The sequence below is a fragment of the Maniola hyperantus genome, chromosome 18 (genome assembly GCF_902806685.2).
Source record: "Maniola hyperantus chromosome 18, iAphHyp1.2, whole genome shotgun sequence".
In the NCBI taxonomy this organism is placed as follows: Eukaryota; Metazoa; Arthropoda; class Insecta; order Lepidoptera; family Nymphalidae; genus Maniola; species Maniola hyperantus.
This window is the reverse complement of record NC_048553.1, coordinates 10,844,378-10,861,658: the sequence shown is the minus strand read 5'-3', so window position 1 is coordinate 10,861,658 and position 17,281 is coordinate 10,844,378. Positions and strand designations below refer to the sequence as shown.

General features: G+C 37.2%; 1 long non-coding RNA gene across 1 annotated transcript in view; it reads right to left on the bottom strand.

Moving 5' to 3' along the window:
• LOC138403565 (uncharacterized) overlaps nucleotides 1–16,750 on the bottom strand; it is a 55,115-nt gene extending 38,365 nt beyond the window's left edge. Inside the window, exon 1 of the long non-coding RNA XR_011237825.1 lies at nucleotides 16,477–16,750. This is a non-coding gene — a long non-coding RNA (uncharacterized lncRNA). The remainder of the gene's footprint in view (nucleotides 1–16,476) is intronic.
• Between the last annotated feature and the right edge of the window lie 531 nt (nucleotides 16,751–17,281).

The following is a 17,281-nucleotide window of genomic DNA, read 5'->3' as shown; positions in this document are numbered from 1 at the left end:
ACTTAAAAACGCACATAACTCCGAAAAGTTAGAGGTGCGTGCCCGGGATCGAACCCCCGACCTCCGATTGGAAGGCGGACGTCCTAACCACTAGGCTACCACAGCTTCATTGTAGGTAACTAAATATAATAGAAATCCGTAGGAGAACCAGAGTGACCGACACAGCCCACGAATTAGCCAGCTGAAGTGGCAGTGGGCAGGCCACGTCTGCCGCAGAACCGATGGCCGATGGGGCAGACGTGTTCTGGAGTGGAGACCGCGTATCAGCAAGCGCAGTGTGGGACGACCTCCAACCCGCTGGACTGACGACCTTAAGAAGATAGCGGGATGTGGGTGGATGAGGAAGGCGGAGGATCGTGTGTGGTGGCGTGCTCTTGGGAAGGCCTATGTCCAGCAGTGGACGCAAACAGGTTGATTGATTGATTGATTGAAATATAATTGATGTGGCAAGTGTTAATAATACCTATCGGTAATTATTAACATTTACCTCATGATTTGGTAAATGTACTTAATACAATCTGTGAAATTCATCACTTTTGCTGGTTGTTATTAATAATATAATTATTACATCTTATAATAATTACATCTTACTTTTGGTAAATTTAATAATATTTAGGGTTCCGTACCTCAGAAGGAAAAAGGAACCCTAATAGGATCACTTCTGTCCTGTCCGTTCTGTCCGTGCACGTTTGTCGGTCTGTCGTGTCTGTAAAGAAAACCTATAGGGGAACTTCCCGTTGACCTAGAATCATGAAATTTGGCAGGTAGGTAGGTTTTATGGCACAAGTAAAGGAAAAAATCCGAAAACCGTGAATTTGTGGTCACATAACAAAATAAAATAAAATGTGTTCATGAACAATTAATCAGTATTTTCAATTTTCAAAGTAAGATAACTATATCGCGGGTTCCTTTTTTGTTTTTGAGGCACGGAACCATCAAAACAGTCAGGCAGGTGGTATTATTTTGCGTATGCGAGCCTATACAATCTCTATCACCATCACGTGAGTTTGTAGGTACCTAGTCATTCGCAAAGCTTGTCGACGACGGCTAAAATAAGGGAATTCTGTACACGACAAACCCGTTTGTCTGTGTCACATTATCACAATAAATAAAATGCCTTGATGACTACAGGCCCTTTTAAAAGTTTAAAATAAAACCTGAGATGCATTAAGATAAACAAAACGAATCTTCACGTCTCTGACATGAATGCTTAACTTTGCGATCGCGAAGACAGTGTCCACAGAGTACTTTTTAGGGTTCCGTACCCTAAGGGTGCCAACGAGACTCTATTTATTACTAAGCCTGTCCGTACGTCAGTCCGTCTGTTTGTCAGCGGGCTTTATCTCGTGAACCGTAATGCTCCTAAAAACGCTTATTTTACATTCGAAGACTATGTAAATGATAAAAAAGCTTGGATTTGACTCGCTCCAGAAATGCACGGTGCTGCAATTGCTTTTACAGTATGGTACATATTAATATTGTAAATTGATCACTTGAAAAGAGCAACCGCCGAGTTTCTTGCTGGTTCTTCTCGCTAGGAACGGCATTCCGTACCAGTGGTACATTAAACTGGTTGACGATTAAAAAGCACTTGTAAAAGTTTACTTGAATAAAAATAATGTATTCTATTCTATTTTATTCTACTCTAGATGCGTTATTATTAAACTTTTAATAGTAGTAGTAACTATTAAAAAAAAAACTATTGTCGTCAGAATCGGTAGCAACTAGTACCTACCTACTACTTGTAAGATATAAAACATACAAAAAAAACCGGCCAAGTGCGAGTCAGGCTCGCGCAATGAGGGTTCCGAACTACAGTCGTATTTTTTCGACATTTTGCACGATAATTCAAAAACTATGATGCATAAAAATAAATAAAAATCTGTTTAGAATGACCAGGTGAAGACCTTTCATATGATACCCCACTTGATATAGTCACTCACTTCGAAAGTTGAAAATACTAATTATTAGTTCATGACCACAATTTAATTTTTTTTGTGTGATCTAACCCTAAATTCACGGTTTTCAGATTTCTCCCCAAATGTCAGCTATAAGATCTATCTACCTGCCAAATTTCATGATTCTAGGTGAACGGGAAGTACCCTGTAGGTTGCTTGACAGACAGACGGACAGACAGACAGACAGACAGACAGACAACAAAGTGATCCTATAAGGGTTCCGTTTTTCCTTTTGAGGTACGGAACCCTAAAAACTATAAAATATAGGTAATTACAATAACAAGCGGATATACTAGTTTATCAGTATGATGAAATCTACACAGCACTTAAGTTAGCATTGACTCATGTCTTGTGACCAAGCTTGTGACGTACGGACCTAGGTGGGAATACTTACTCAATACACCAATCTATCATCTTCTTCTTAAATAAATGGAAAAGCTGACTGACTGACTTATCCATCAACGTACAGCTCAAACTACTGGACGAAAAAATATTATGACGTACCTATAGTCTTCCGCTAAGAAAGGATTTTTGAAAATTCAACCCCTAAGGGAGTAAAATAGGGGTTTGAAATTTGTGTAGTCCACGCGGACGAAGTCGCGAGCAAGCTAGTTGATTATTAACACTGATATAGAAAATGCATTATGCATGTAATAAATAATAATGCATGGACGGATGCATCCAAACGACTTGCTGGGGTGATGTCATCCGTCATCCGTGTTAATAGATGATGCCCTTGAGGCATTTTGTCCCGGCGGTCTTAACAATTATAGATGACTAGCTTATGCTCGCGACTTCGTCCGCCACGTGGACTACACAATTTTCAAACCCCTGTTTCACCTCCTTTGAATTTTCAAAAATCCTTTCTTAGCGGATGCCTACGTCATAATATCTATGTGCGCGCATCTATTGGAAACCATCTATTCGTAAAATTCTGGTAAACCGTAGGTAATAGTCTTACCTTACCCCTATACTTTCGTCCAGTCCGTCTTCCATTTATATTTACCCACTGTATTTCAACAGCTACGATAGGAGAGTGGCTAAAGAAGTTAGCGTTTCATCTGATAAAAGTTTAGATTCGATGGAGATGGTCTTGGACTGTATATTTATTGTTAATATGAACATCATGCTGTACCAACAGCAAATAATGACGACACAAGGCGTAATCGACGTAAAAAAATCATGTTTTTTTTTAAATTATTCTCTTTAATAATGAATTCTAGCCCCATAAACTACCGCTATACAAAAAATCGCTTTATTTTATTACTACAGGCCAAGACCTTATTGGCCAGCATAGCAGACTATAGCCTAACCCTTTTCATTCTGAGATTAGACCCGTTCTTAGAGCCGGCCAAAGGTGTTCATGATGACGATAACTATTGATGTCTTTTATCTGTGATGAACACTATTGAGTATCCTGTTCATGTTCCAAGGAAATGCTATCGTCCTATAATTATATAGCATCCCAGGGTTTTGCGTCATCTGCCCACGCGAGCTGTAGGGAGTAGGACGTACGTAATACGCATGCGCTTCCTGACGCCCACGGAAATGTCAAAGGGCAGGCCCGGGCGAGCTAACTTCTAGGGCTCAAACTTAATTGATTTGTCGACATTGAGCCAAACATAGCTTTCAAGTTATGATAAGGTACCTAACTAGGTAGGTACCAACTACCTATTAGCTAGAAAAGACTTGTGTCTACAAACTTCCTTTACCTGGCGGTGCTAGCCTAATGGTTAAGTCTTAGCCTCCTATTTGGTGGGGAGGGGGGAAGGAGTCCAGGATTCGATGTCAGACATGCACCTCTAACTTTTCGGGGCTACCTATGTGCATTGAATTATTATGTAACGTGGGAGGCATCGACCGTGGCTAGCCACCCTATCGGCAAAGTCGTGCCGCCAAGCGATTTAGCGTTCCGGTACGATGCCGTGTAGAAACCAAAGGGGCATGGGTTTAATAAAAACTGCCATACGCCCTCCAGGTTAGCCCGCATCATCACTTACCACCAGGTAAGATTGCAGTCTAGAGATAACTTGTACCTACCTAAATTAAAAAAAAATAGCAGTCAGCACAAGCTAGAAGATATGCGTACGTTAATAATACATACTAACACTACTCTATCCCACAAATTTTGTGTCTTAGAAAAAAAATAGTAACGTCTGGCGGTCCTGGGATCTCGCTCTATTATCTCGCGAGCATCTCGCGAGTAATTTGCAAAGGAACAAAAGGAGTCGTGAGGCGACATTGATGACAATCCATCCCGGCTCCCAACTGCAGGGCTGGCCATCTCACAAAATGTGCACAAAAGGTCAAATTCCCTACTGTCTCCTTAGGGTTGCGACAAACATCCAAGATGGCCCTTTCACATTATTCTTCTAAACCTTCGTGTTTTTTTTTTGCAGGGTCTAAAGCGGACTTGTTAAACATTATTTATGTTGATAATTAAAAAAAATAAAAACATACTTAGTAACATGTTCACATGGTAATCGGGGTATGAGGCGAGGGGACACCCCGCACACCCGTATACGTCACCCGCGCTATCCCGCACCGGTGGCCCTATCGCGGTTGTTGGACAGCTACAATGTCACGATCGCAATCATCTCTGATTGGTTAATGCTCGCTCACTATTGGCCACAATGCATTGTTGCTCATTGTTGCAACAAGAATCGCACAAATTCAGCCAATCAGAACAATTGAGATTGTAATAATGATTGATGCAAGTTTTAGACAATCGCCCCGCGGGTTAGCGTGGGGACTGTGGGGTGTACGGGGCGTTTCCACCCCTTATTGCCGTCCTCAACCGGTCCCGTACTCGGTACTATACCTACATCCGTATATCATATAAGGACATCCGTCAAAGATGATTTTGTTAAGAACCAATAGATATAGGTACCTACCTAAACCGAATCGTAATTTAATAAAATTTCGTCAAAAGGAGTTTGGACGTTTCGTGATAAAAAATGATCCGCATTTTTTATAGCAATTTTACTGTCCAAAAAAGGTGACATATTTTTTTTGGTTTTCATTTCTTTGAAGCCTCGTATCTCAGTTTGATTATTTTGGATTTAATGACTTTTCGCTCTACGAGGACGATAATGAGATGACAAATGAGACGACGAAGTCTTTATGTGTTCTTCCAAGACATGCTAACTTTATAAGAACTCCTCCATTTGACAACCCTATAAAAACTCCATAAAACGTTTAAAAATTGCCAGCTAACGTGCAGACGGGTAAAACAGAAATAAATAAACAAGCGCTGGCAGCGGTGTTGCTAGGCGCGTTCAAGGTCTCCTACTGCCTCCCCCCTCCTTCCTCCCCACCACTGGCGCATGTGCAAGCTGCACTCACACCGCATGCATGGCGCACACATGCAAACGTGGAATAGTGTAAGAGCTCGTAACAAAAATGGCGAGGTTACAGAGACAAAGATTTCGATGTTAAAGTTGGCTAATTACGTACATTCTACAATGTTAGCTGACACGTGTAATCTACTTAAGGAAAAAGTGTATCAATAATATCTTTGAATATGTCATTCTTTATAAGGCTGAGATCTAGACTATAGAGTAGGTATACTTTGACTTCGCTCAGCCTGAAGACAGCGTTATAATGAGACAGATTTTTGTCAGAGATATAAATCTGTCTCAATTCAACTCTAAATAAAGTCTGAGCAGAATCATAAAGGTACACTATGTACTTATAGCATCAGTCTAAGGTACACAAGTTATAGAACCAACATTATATTATTTTACAATACTTAATGATGTGCTAAGTATAGAATAATGTAATTTTTAAATTTAATATTTTCCGCCAACAAAATCATCTTTTCCGTTTTGACTTTTGGCCTACAAATGTACCTAACGTTTCGATTTTGAGGTTCTTGCTATAAATAAATTCAATTTACAACTTCGCAGTAACAAAGCAATGATTACACATAACATGATCAACCCATCGCCGCGCGCGCCGGCTCAATGCAGAGCACGGGTCTCCTCTCAGAGTGAGAAAGGTTTGGCCATAGTCTATCACGCTGGCCTTGTGCGGATTGGTAGACTTCACACACCTTTGAGAACATTATGGAGAACTCTCAGGCATGCAGGTTTCCTCACGATGTTTGCCTTCACCGTTAAAGGAAGTGATATAACTCCGAAAAGTTACAGGTGCGTGCCCGGGTTCGAACCTCAGCTCCGATTTAAAGGCGGACGTCCTAACCACTAGGCTATCAACGCTGAACAAAGCAATGAATGTAATTAATTATTATTTATTCATTCAATTAAGATAAAGCAACAAATTGATTACATGTTATGGAATTTATTGAACATTGTATTACTTACGTCTTGAGTTGCCAACTCCCGTCCTATGTGTGACACAATGAATTTGAAACACGTGCAAGCTTGAAGGGTTGATGTCTAATTAATGTAGTATTTTTAGCATTTTGTGAGTGATTATAAGTATTAATATTATTTTTCACTAGCTGATGCCTATGACTTCGTCCGCGTGGAATTAGGTTTTTTAAAAATCCTTATAAAAGGAACTCTTTGATTTTCCGGGATAAAAGTAGCCTATGTGACCAGTGGCGTGCATAGGAGTTCAAGCCAGGGTATGCATTTAAGTATGAACTTATTTTACTTATTTGAAAAATAAGCATTGATTTCTTACAATGAGGGTAAGCAGTGCGTTTATGCCTCTATGAGCTGCACGCCACTGCCTATGTCACTCTCTTATATATACCACAGCGTAGGTATATATTTACCACAGCGTAGGTATAGTACGCGGCAGAAAGTAATGTACAGCAGCCTTTAGAATGACATTTCGTCTTAGAAGAGCGTTGTCTTTGTCACTTATACATATATGACGTTTTGTAGGTCTCAGCGACAGGGACAGCGCTCTACAAATCTGCTATCCCCTTTTAAAGGTCGATGTACATTACTTTCGGCCGCGTTTTCAAATTAATTGACATAATCGTGTAATGAATAACGCTACGAGCTACGAATATGTAGGCTACGAGCTTAGCTACAAGGGGTTCCAAACCCATCGAGAAGAAGCCCGCAACAAATAGCAAATATTTGTAGTGATTAGGTACTAAAAATAGATTAGGCGTCGAGTTTGGTAAAAGATTTATTAGTAGGAGCAGAGATTATATATTAACAAGTACAGATCGCTCACTTTACAATTTTCTATTAAAATTTGTAACTATTTCAAGGCTATTACTAGATGACGTTACTTGGCTCGTATGAAATAAAAGTTAGATGGATTCGATGAAATATCATATTATTTTACTCCTCTGGTTTACCAAATTTATTTATATTTAGTAATAAAATACAATATTTTCAGAACATCACCATTGAAAATAGCAATTTCATAATTTTAATTAATATAATATGGAACTTTATGAAATCCGTTTATAGTTTTATTTTAGTATGCTTTGGATAGCTGAAGGAGTTTTGTGAAATTCCAATAGATGGCGTGACCAAAATTGACACTTTAAAATAAAATTACGCTTTTGTTATCCTCTTGTGTTTATTATTTTATTTATTTTATTTTGTTTATTTGAAAGTAATCAACAGCGTAAATACATAATTATTATTTAAATTTAAATCTAGGTATAACAGAAGGCCAAAAGAGATTACTTAAAATTATAATTAAACTATTTTAACAGAATAGAGTTAGAATAAATAAACGGTAACCTTTAGAATGTAAGTACCCGTAGTATAAGATTTTACTCCACATCAAACGTTGCTAGAGGTCTTGGCTTTGGCTTCGATGGATCTTCCGATAATATATAAGATAATTCAAAAAAGCTGGTATACGGCCACAACCTACAGCTATTACAAAAAAAACAAAGTAGCTAATTAAGTTATTTATATCTACAACAGAATATTATAATAATTAGTTTAATACCTACTAGGTAGTTATATAAAGTGTACTGACGCAAATGTTTCCTTGCGGTTATACATTGTCTTATAGTAAGCAAGTATTATGTAAAGTAATGAGGAGGTTTCCAGGCAACGTTCGAGAAAATTTTCATAGACGGCGCTGAACTACAACCACTAAAGATAAAAAATAATACCTATATCTATATGAATCCCGTGGGAACTCTTAGATTTTCCGGGATAAAAATTCCCCGAGATGCAAGCTATGCCTGTACCAATTTTCGTCAAAATCAGTTGAACGGATGGGCCGAGAAAAGCTAGCAGACACACTTTCGCATTTATAATAATATTAGTATGGATTACAATTCACATTTATATTATGGACTAAAATCGTACATTTGACATGATGGCGAGTGAGATCTCAAAATGTATGCATTATAACAATAGTTCATTATTTATACGGTTTGTAAATAAACATAAAACATTAACAAACATAAAACATTAAACGATCAGCCATCTTGTCCGCCATATTGGATGTTAGTATGTCAGCGCGTGACGCGTCCGTCAGCTGATATTGTTGATAGCGCATGCTCGGTGCCGACTGCCGTACCGCACTATGGAATACAAAGTTATTTTATTTTCCTCGTGAAGGTCGCTTGCGATAAGTAGCCACTAAACAGCAAATCATCGGTTTTCAGCATACTGGTTGTGTAAGAAAAACGTTTTCATCATAATCGTAATTCTGCCCCTTGATTGGTTACCGATTACGATTCCGATAAACAGGTTTTTCTTCACAATCGATCGTGGGGCAGATACTACCAACGCAAACCTATATTTTCTTTTAGTAGGTACATTAAAAAGCTTTGATTTAAAAATATTTTTATACAATGTAGGTACCTATAGAATAGAATAGAATATATTTTTATTCAAGTAAACTTTCACAAGTGCTTTTGAATCGTCAAATAGTTTAATTGACCACTGGTTATGACTGGTTCGGACTTCGGAATGCAAAATAAAAAGCTCCTAAGAAAATGTAGAACTACAATTATTAATGTCTCATTTTATGCTACCCCTGGGACTCGACCACGAAAAAAGAAAAGGAAATTATCTCCTTTCAAAAGAACTATACGATATTTCCTAGCTAAAATCTAGTAGCTACGGGTGAAATATCATTTTGGAGATTCGTTTATCCATTAATTTCGTTTCACATTGATTAGAATTTACAAAATAATCTAAATATATAAAAGGAAAAGGTGACTGTCTGATCTATCAACGCTGCACAGCTCAAACTAATGGACGGGCTGAAATTTGGCATTCACATAGATAGCTATTATAACGTAGGCATCCGCTAAGAAAGGATTTTTGAAAATATAACTCCTAAGGGGGTGAAATAGGGGTTTGAAATTTCGGACGAAGTCGTGAGCTGTGAATATAAGCTAGTGAACGTTAAAATCGATGAAAATGTTAGCTGTACTTTAAGACGGCCAGCGCCCAGCATCGATATGAATCAACTCTATACCGAGCGACGTCCGATCCGGTTTTAGATCAAATAATGAACAATTGTAGGTATGGTTTTCGTATACAAGAGGCTTGTTGTTGATTTCAATAACAACCCAAGCAATGGAAGCGATTTCTTAAATAACAATTCTTAATAACCGCAATTCTTAATAAACGGTGAAGGAAAAGATCGTGAGGAAACCTGCATGCCTGAGAGTTCTCTATAATGTTCTCAAAGGTGTGTGAAGTCTACCAATCCGCACATGGCCAGCGTGGTAGACTATGGCCAAACCCTTCTCACTCTGAGAGGAGACCCGTGCTCTGCAGTGAGCCGGCGGCGATGGGTTGATCATGGATAACCGCAATGTTGATTAGTCATTTCCCGCGAATTATACGTTGTTCTTAAGGGCCCATATGAAAAATTTAGCTATTTTTGGAAGCTTTTGATTTGAAAACTACAAACCTACAAACAATAACTTTGATACTTCAATATGTGCTCTTTGGGTCTTTAACCTAATTTCGTCGGGAAATAGAAATACGATAGAATATATTTTTCGATAGAAAAAATCCGAAAACTGCTCCAAACGTCTAGATTTTTTAGTTTTAATCAAAAGCGGCAAGTAATTTATTTTACTTACAGTTTTTGATTATATCTAAATATATATAAAAAGAAAAGCTGACTGACTGACTGGCCGATCTAGTTTAAACTACTGGACGGATCGGGCTGAAATTTGGCATGCAGATACGCTATTATGACGTAGGCATCCGCTAAGAAAGGATTTTTGGAAATTCTATCCCTAAGGGGGTGAAATAGGGGTTTGAAATATGTGTAGTCCACGCGGACGAAGTCGCGGGCACAAGCTAGTCATTATAATATAGGTAATAAGGGCAATTTTCAAAAACATCAAGATTTCTTGGTCAGGGCCCTCTTTCCCACTGGGCACTCTGGGCACGTAAGATATGGGCCCACTAGTCGCTGTGGTGGCAGCGACTAGTGGGCCCAACCAGCAAACTATAAACGACCAACCGATATTTTATTGCCGAAAAACCTATTTAATATTTATTTCTATAAAATCAAAGGTCAAAAGGCTCTCTCAAACATAGGACCATAGAGATTGTTAACCAGTCAAGACTGACTTATATCCAAGCCTTCTTGTTTTTACCTACTCTGTCAAGATCATAGGGGCCCCGTTATTCTAATGTGCCCAGGGCCTCCAATAGGTTAAAGACGGCTCTGTTCTTGGTCCCGTCACCGCCAACATTGCTTTATTGGCCTCTTTTTCTCAGTACGCTACAGTTTATGAATCAAACCGTCGCGTCTGTCTCACTTATATTTTGTTTCTTAAAAGATATTTTTCACGAAACAAATCTATAAGAAGAAACAAAACTTTTATAACATGTCTGTGAAGCTCAAGGAAATTACCGACATAAAATCTTCACAACATACTATTATTAATATTAAAACTTAAAAGTATAGTTAGACAGCCGCCGCCGCCCGCGCCGTCTGCCGCGTCTTGGTAAAAGCGCTTACTAGATTCAAATTAGATTTTTAATTAGGTAATTAACATGTCCAACTGTAGACGTAATTGGGCTGATGATAATGACGGTATATTGTACTAAGTACATCGTTTTAAATAGTTTATTTTAATGTTATAAGATAAAGGTAGTTTAAATTAGTTAAGCTAGTGGGATAAACATATTATGGCAATCCGAATAAAGCCGTAAAATCACTTAGTACATTTTTAATAAATAAAATATCAAACAATAATAATTTAGCTACGTTCAAGAAAAATAAATATTTGAAACAACAGAATTAAAGAATCAAAATAATATCATCACATTAGTAGATTTTAAGCACAGAAATGGCACCGATTCCGTTCTTTCTCTAAACGAAATTTAGAGTATCTGCATCCTCTTCTTTTTAACAATGCTGAAAAGGGACAGAACATGAACTTACTTAAATGTAATAATATTAATAGTGTAATAATAGTAATATGTAGCCAGTATTCTTGGCACCATTCCACGCGGTCATGATTTATATAGTAATTAGATAAGGCTAGCTTTAAGTTTTATTGTATTAAAAAAAAAAAAAAAAAAAAATGTAGTAATAATAATAATAGTCACGTTTTGGTTCTTTAATTTCAAGTTTCAAGGCAACCACGGGTTCAAGGTAATCGTGTGGGAGGCCCTGGGCTAAGCTGTTGTGTGTTTCGATTAAGATTTTGTTCCCCTGATCAGGTGAACAGTTAGTCTGTCTGGCACCTTGTGTCTAATAGATATTCAAATAGCTACAAAAAACAGTATAAAGAATACCTACCTGAAAGGTGAAACAGTTGGTTCTAATTCGATATTTGCATTTGATAATTAATTATTATTGAAAATCTTACTCAAGTTAGTTTCTTACTTACTTAGTTTATGGTTTTATTTCTTTGCTTTAATCTACACTAATAATATTATAAAGAGGAAAACTTTGTTTGTTTGTTTGTTTGTTTGTTTGTTTGTTAGTTTGTACTGAATAGGCTCAAAAACTACTGGACCGATTTTAAAAATTCTTTCACCATTCGAAAGCTACATTATCCACGAGTAACATAGGCTATATTTTATTTTGGAAAAAAATAGGGTTCCGTAAGATATTTGGGTTTTTCGGACACAAGGTGTAAAAAATCAACCAGAAAAGTTACTTATTTTGCGTACGCTGCCTAATCTACACTTCTACACTAATATTATAAAGAGGAAAACTTTGTTTGTTTGTTTGTTTGTTTGTTAGTTTGTACTGAATAGGCTCAAAAACTACTGGACCGATTTTAAAAATTCTTTCACCATTCGAAAGCTACATTATCCACGAGTAACATAGGCTATATTTTATTTTGGAAAAAAATAGGGTTCCGTAAGATATTTGGGTTTTTCGGACACAAGGTGTAAAAAATCAACCAGAAAAGTTACTTATTTTGCGTACGCTGCCTAAACTATAAAAGATAGAACCATAAAATGTTCTAATTAATTGTAGATCTTATAAATATCTACAAAAAAGTCCGCGACACACTATACCCATCTATGTCGAGTGAGGCACAGCAACCATTTTTTTATTTAAAAATCTTGAATTTTTTTTGGACTACATTTAAACGCGTTTATTTTACTCATGCTATTAATCCTTATCAAAATAAATGATTTCATCACTAAGAACAGTTTATGGAGATAATATTTGGTCTTTGAATGATTAAAATTGGACGTTTGGTTTTGAAGTTATGGCGAAATTAAAATATTACGATTTCTGCTGCACGGCCCGTTGTATTATTATTATTATTATATAAAGAGGTAATGTCGTTAAGTTTGTTTGTAGGGGGTAATCTTTAGAACTACTGAACCGATTTTAAAAATTCTTTCACCAGTAGAAAGCTACATGATTCCTGAGTGACATAGGCTATACGGGATCTTTAAAAACCTAAATCTACGCGGGCGAAGCCGCGGGGATCAGCTAGTAATATTATAAAGAGGAAAACTTTGTTTGTATGTTTGTTTGTTTGTACTGAATAGGCTCAAAAACTACTGGACCGATTTTAAAAATTCTTTCACCATTCGAAAGCTACATTATCCACGAGTAACATAGGCTATACTTTATTTTGGAAAAAAATAGGGTTCCGTAAGATATTTGGGTTTTTCGGACACAAGGTAATGTCGTTAAGTTTGTTTGTAGGGGGTAATCTTTAGAACTACTGAACCGATTTTAAAAATTCTTTCACCAGTAGAAAGCTACATTATTCCTGAGTGACATAGGCTATACGGGATCTTTAAAAACCTAAATCTACGCGGGCGAAGCCGCGGGGATCAGCTAGTCTAAATATATAAAAGGAAAAGGTGACTGACTGACTGATTGACTGATCTATCAACGCACATCTCAAACTAATGGACGGATCGGGCTGAAATTCGGCATGCAGATAGCTATTATACACCCTAATGTTCATTTTGCAGCCTTGACCTTGCCAGTCTTGGCAGTCGCTTGCTGTGCTTTGAGGACCTTCACAATCTTCTGTTCCTCGATGAGGAAAGCTCTGACAATGCGCTGTTTAACACACTTGTGGCAGAGGACACCTCCGTACACACGTTTCACTGTCTATTATGATCTAGGCATCCGCTAAGAAAGGTTCAACCCCTAGAGGGATTAAATAGGGGTTTGAAATTTGAGTAGTCCACGCGGACTAAGTCGCGAGCATATGCTAGTCTTCGATAAAAGTATTATTTTATTGTTTACAAAAATCACAACTAAATAGCTACCAGGAGGCTACTAGATGCATGAATATTGAATAGTGATGTCAGTTGTTATATAGAGAGATGCAAATTAGCATTCAATAAATTTTGACAGCAGCAAATAATAGAGATTAATGTTGGAATTGAAATTAGAATTGATGTTACGGTCATATTATCACCTTTAATACCTTGTAATTAAATTAAATTAATTATTTATTGATTAGGTCATTGATAACTAACAGGTTGGTGCTCAGTCGCGGCTATATTAATTAGATTTTAACCCTCTAACAAATAAACCTGGAATAGCGGTGGAATAGTTATACTCTGTTTTGTCTTTCTCTGTCATCAATAATTTGACATTTGAAGGAAAAAGACAAAACAGAGTATAACTATTCCACCGCTATTTCAGGTTTATTTGTTAGAGGGAAAGTGTTTCATATGATTGGAAGATAGCAACAGAAAATTATTGTATACCTACTAATAAATAGAAAAATAACATGACAAGGTTAAAATAAGTAGTAGTAGTGATAATCATAAGTTGAGGATGTTTCCTCTTATTCAAATTAGCGTTTTCTCACCGAAGTAATTGCAAGCATTCCAGTATTAAATGAGAACTATGTATCTAGTATGTATAAATAATGTTCTTCTTGAGGAAATATCTGAAAATTATAGATAAAGATACAAATTTTCATGAATTACGCGTAGAGACTTTAAATAGGTAAGTATGGTCAGTAAAAAAACTCCTGTGTCAGATATTATATTTGTCTAGTTCGCATGTAAAGGCATGCCGACAACGATATAATGTGACTTTAATGCGCTTTTGAAATCATTACGTAATAAAAAGACAAAGTGATTTTAATTAAGTAATTTCCTCATAGATAGTTGTGAATGGACTTTGATCGCATAATGATGTTTTCTTTTCTCTGTAGATATTGAATGAAAATCTGATTTCTAATCTTCTATAATATAAAAATTATAAAAATGAATCACTAAATGTGTTGCTCATCGCAAATCTCGAGAACCGCTGAACCGATTTCGCTAAGTCTTATTTTATAATATTCCTTGAAGTACGAGGATGGTTCTTATACGGTGAGAAAAATTTAAAAAATTGAATTGACTGCTATTGGCGGAACGAAGTTCGCCAGGGCAGCTAGTGTACAATATTTATATATCACATTAAAATAATGAATAAAACTTGATTATGACCTAGTCGATTTTCATCAAGAATAATCAAGATCTTTAGAAGAATATGGACAAGCACAGCTAATACTAGCCCTAAGTACTACTACTAATATAAATTATTGTACATTACATAATTTGATATACATAGTATTTTTAGGGTAGTGTTTTTACCTACACTTAACCGGGAACCGTGGCTTAGCAGTCAGAGCGTCCTAGGAGACGCAGGTTTGAATCCTGCCGGTTCCGCAATTTTTGATATGTATTTAAAAATTATTTAGAGAATTTGATATTTTGTACAATCATTTATAAAAATAAGAAACTTATGCTTAAGATTACTTACTTATAGAATAAGATTATAAAGAAAGTACCGAATAAAATAAAAACAAAAGTAAAGTTTTAAGTTGTTCTAAACATTGACATTTTCAACTACTGAAATAGCTTAAAAGCAAGTATAATAATAATAGCACAGCAAGCGTAATTTTAATACCTAGGTATATCTTGTCGGTCAATGATACACGTGCACATATCTACCTGTCTGTTGTAAATTGTAATAATATCATTTTTATCAGATAAACAATACACGAGTAAAATTTATTTGATAAATAATTCAAACATTACAATACAATAAAGCCGATTTCGAAGTCATCTCATTCAAAACCTTTATTGCCTTACTTCAAATAACCTTGCTTAAATATTCTAACTTCTTGCCGTAATAAATAATACTCATGCGTCTAAGCGTACCTACTTACATGCTGGCTAGTAACTAATAATTGTTTAAATAATTGTCTGCTTTACGTTCGAATACGAGTAGTGTTCATTCGAGTCAGTCTACCAAAGCTAGCGTCGTCGTCTGGGATCACCCGATTGCCTTGAACTTGTATGTTCGACATTTTTTGCCAACTCCACAACAGGATACGAAGCGATGTATCAGTCTTTTAGCCCTTATTCTTGATGCCCTTGAGGCCTTGATGGGCTTTGAAAAATTTCGGCTGCCATTTTGAAAACGAAACTTGAAATAGTTTTCTCGGCATTCCAGTGATAATAAAGTCTTTTTGTCCTAAAATTATATCAAAAATAGGTGTTCCTTTTCACCGTAAACTATGTATTAGACACCTACATCGTTTTTACAATCTATTTTTTGTCATCTGCTTTTTTTTACCCATCCATGGTTTAACGATACCTACTGGCACAGAATAAGGTTACAGAAACTCGTTATAGCCTCCTAAAAAAACTGTGTAATTTAAAATTAAGTAGGTATATAGTCAGCATTAAAGTATTTTCCGGGCGTGACCATAGCTCATTCACTTACAAATAATATGCTTGTATATTTTGCAAAACAATATGAAATATAGATAAGGGACACGTTTGCATAGAATTCATAAACTGACTGCCACGAATACAAAACTGTTGGCTTGGTAGACTTGAGCTATGTCTAATGTCTAAAACAAATATGGCTACGATTAGCACGATGTCTTCCAATGTTTTGCATTAAAATAACCTTGTCTATCCTAAAACACATAAAACCCCTTCGTTACATAGATAATTGAAGGTTGAAAAGTCAAGAGTGTAAGTGTAACTCAATTAGACAACTTCCAATAGTTTTCCAATTTGTTTAGATTGCATTGATGTAAATGAGTGGGGTATCATGCGGTACGAAAAAGGTCGCAAGTCACAAACGGAACAAGTGCACTTACGATACGTTACGATAGTTTTTAAACAGTTTAGCTTACCGGCGAAATGTCAGATTGCATAACTGGAGCCGGTCTTCCTGTCTTGAATGCACATGGTGGTCACAGGAATTCCGTTTGCTTACGGATGTTTAACACACGTTCCCAGTCGTTTTGACGGGACAATCAGAACCCGAGTTTTATCGGCGTGGGTTTAGGGACTTCTTGGGAGTGTATGGCGGTTTAGTGACAATATGGAGGGTCTAAGACGGTTCCGCGGTGCGGTATGCGGCGTCGTCGTTTAGGTACTGAGAGTGACGGCGGGCCGCGTCGCCGGCCGCTCCTGCATTGCGGCGCGCAGTCGCACAGCGCACTCGCTCGCGCATGACCTTGGCATTGAACTTGGCAATGGGCCGGTGCGGGGCGGGCCGGGCTGGGGGAGGGTGGCCCCCTGACCCCCCCCGCCTCACGGTCCGCGATGCACCGGCAGCTGCACCCCCCCTTCCCGCCGCCGTCCTTCCGTTATGCCGAGATCAACTCCACCAACCCTTCTTCATTCTCCATCCTCCCATTTTAAAAATGGACATGGCGTATTTCGGAATTTATTATTAAGCGTAAATAAAACAGTGATATTTACCTACCTAGTAGTACCCACTACCCACATTCCACTGATATAAATGACTTATTTGGCGAGGTCGTTGCTGTAAAACCATTTGTTGGAAATTGCTTCTACAATGGTCAATATAACCTAGTTTTCTCCGATTTTAAAGTTATGATCTTGAAAATTATATGCCTTAGCGAGATCATATTCACCAAACCTTCTTTCCTTACCCCAACTTGGCAGCACAAAATAAATAGACAAGTAATA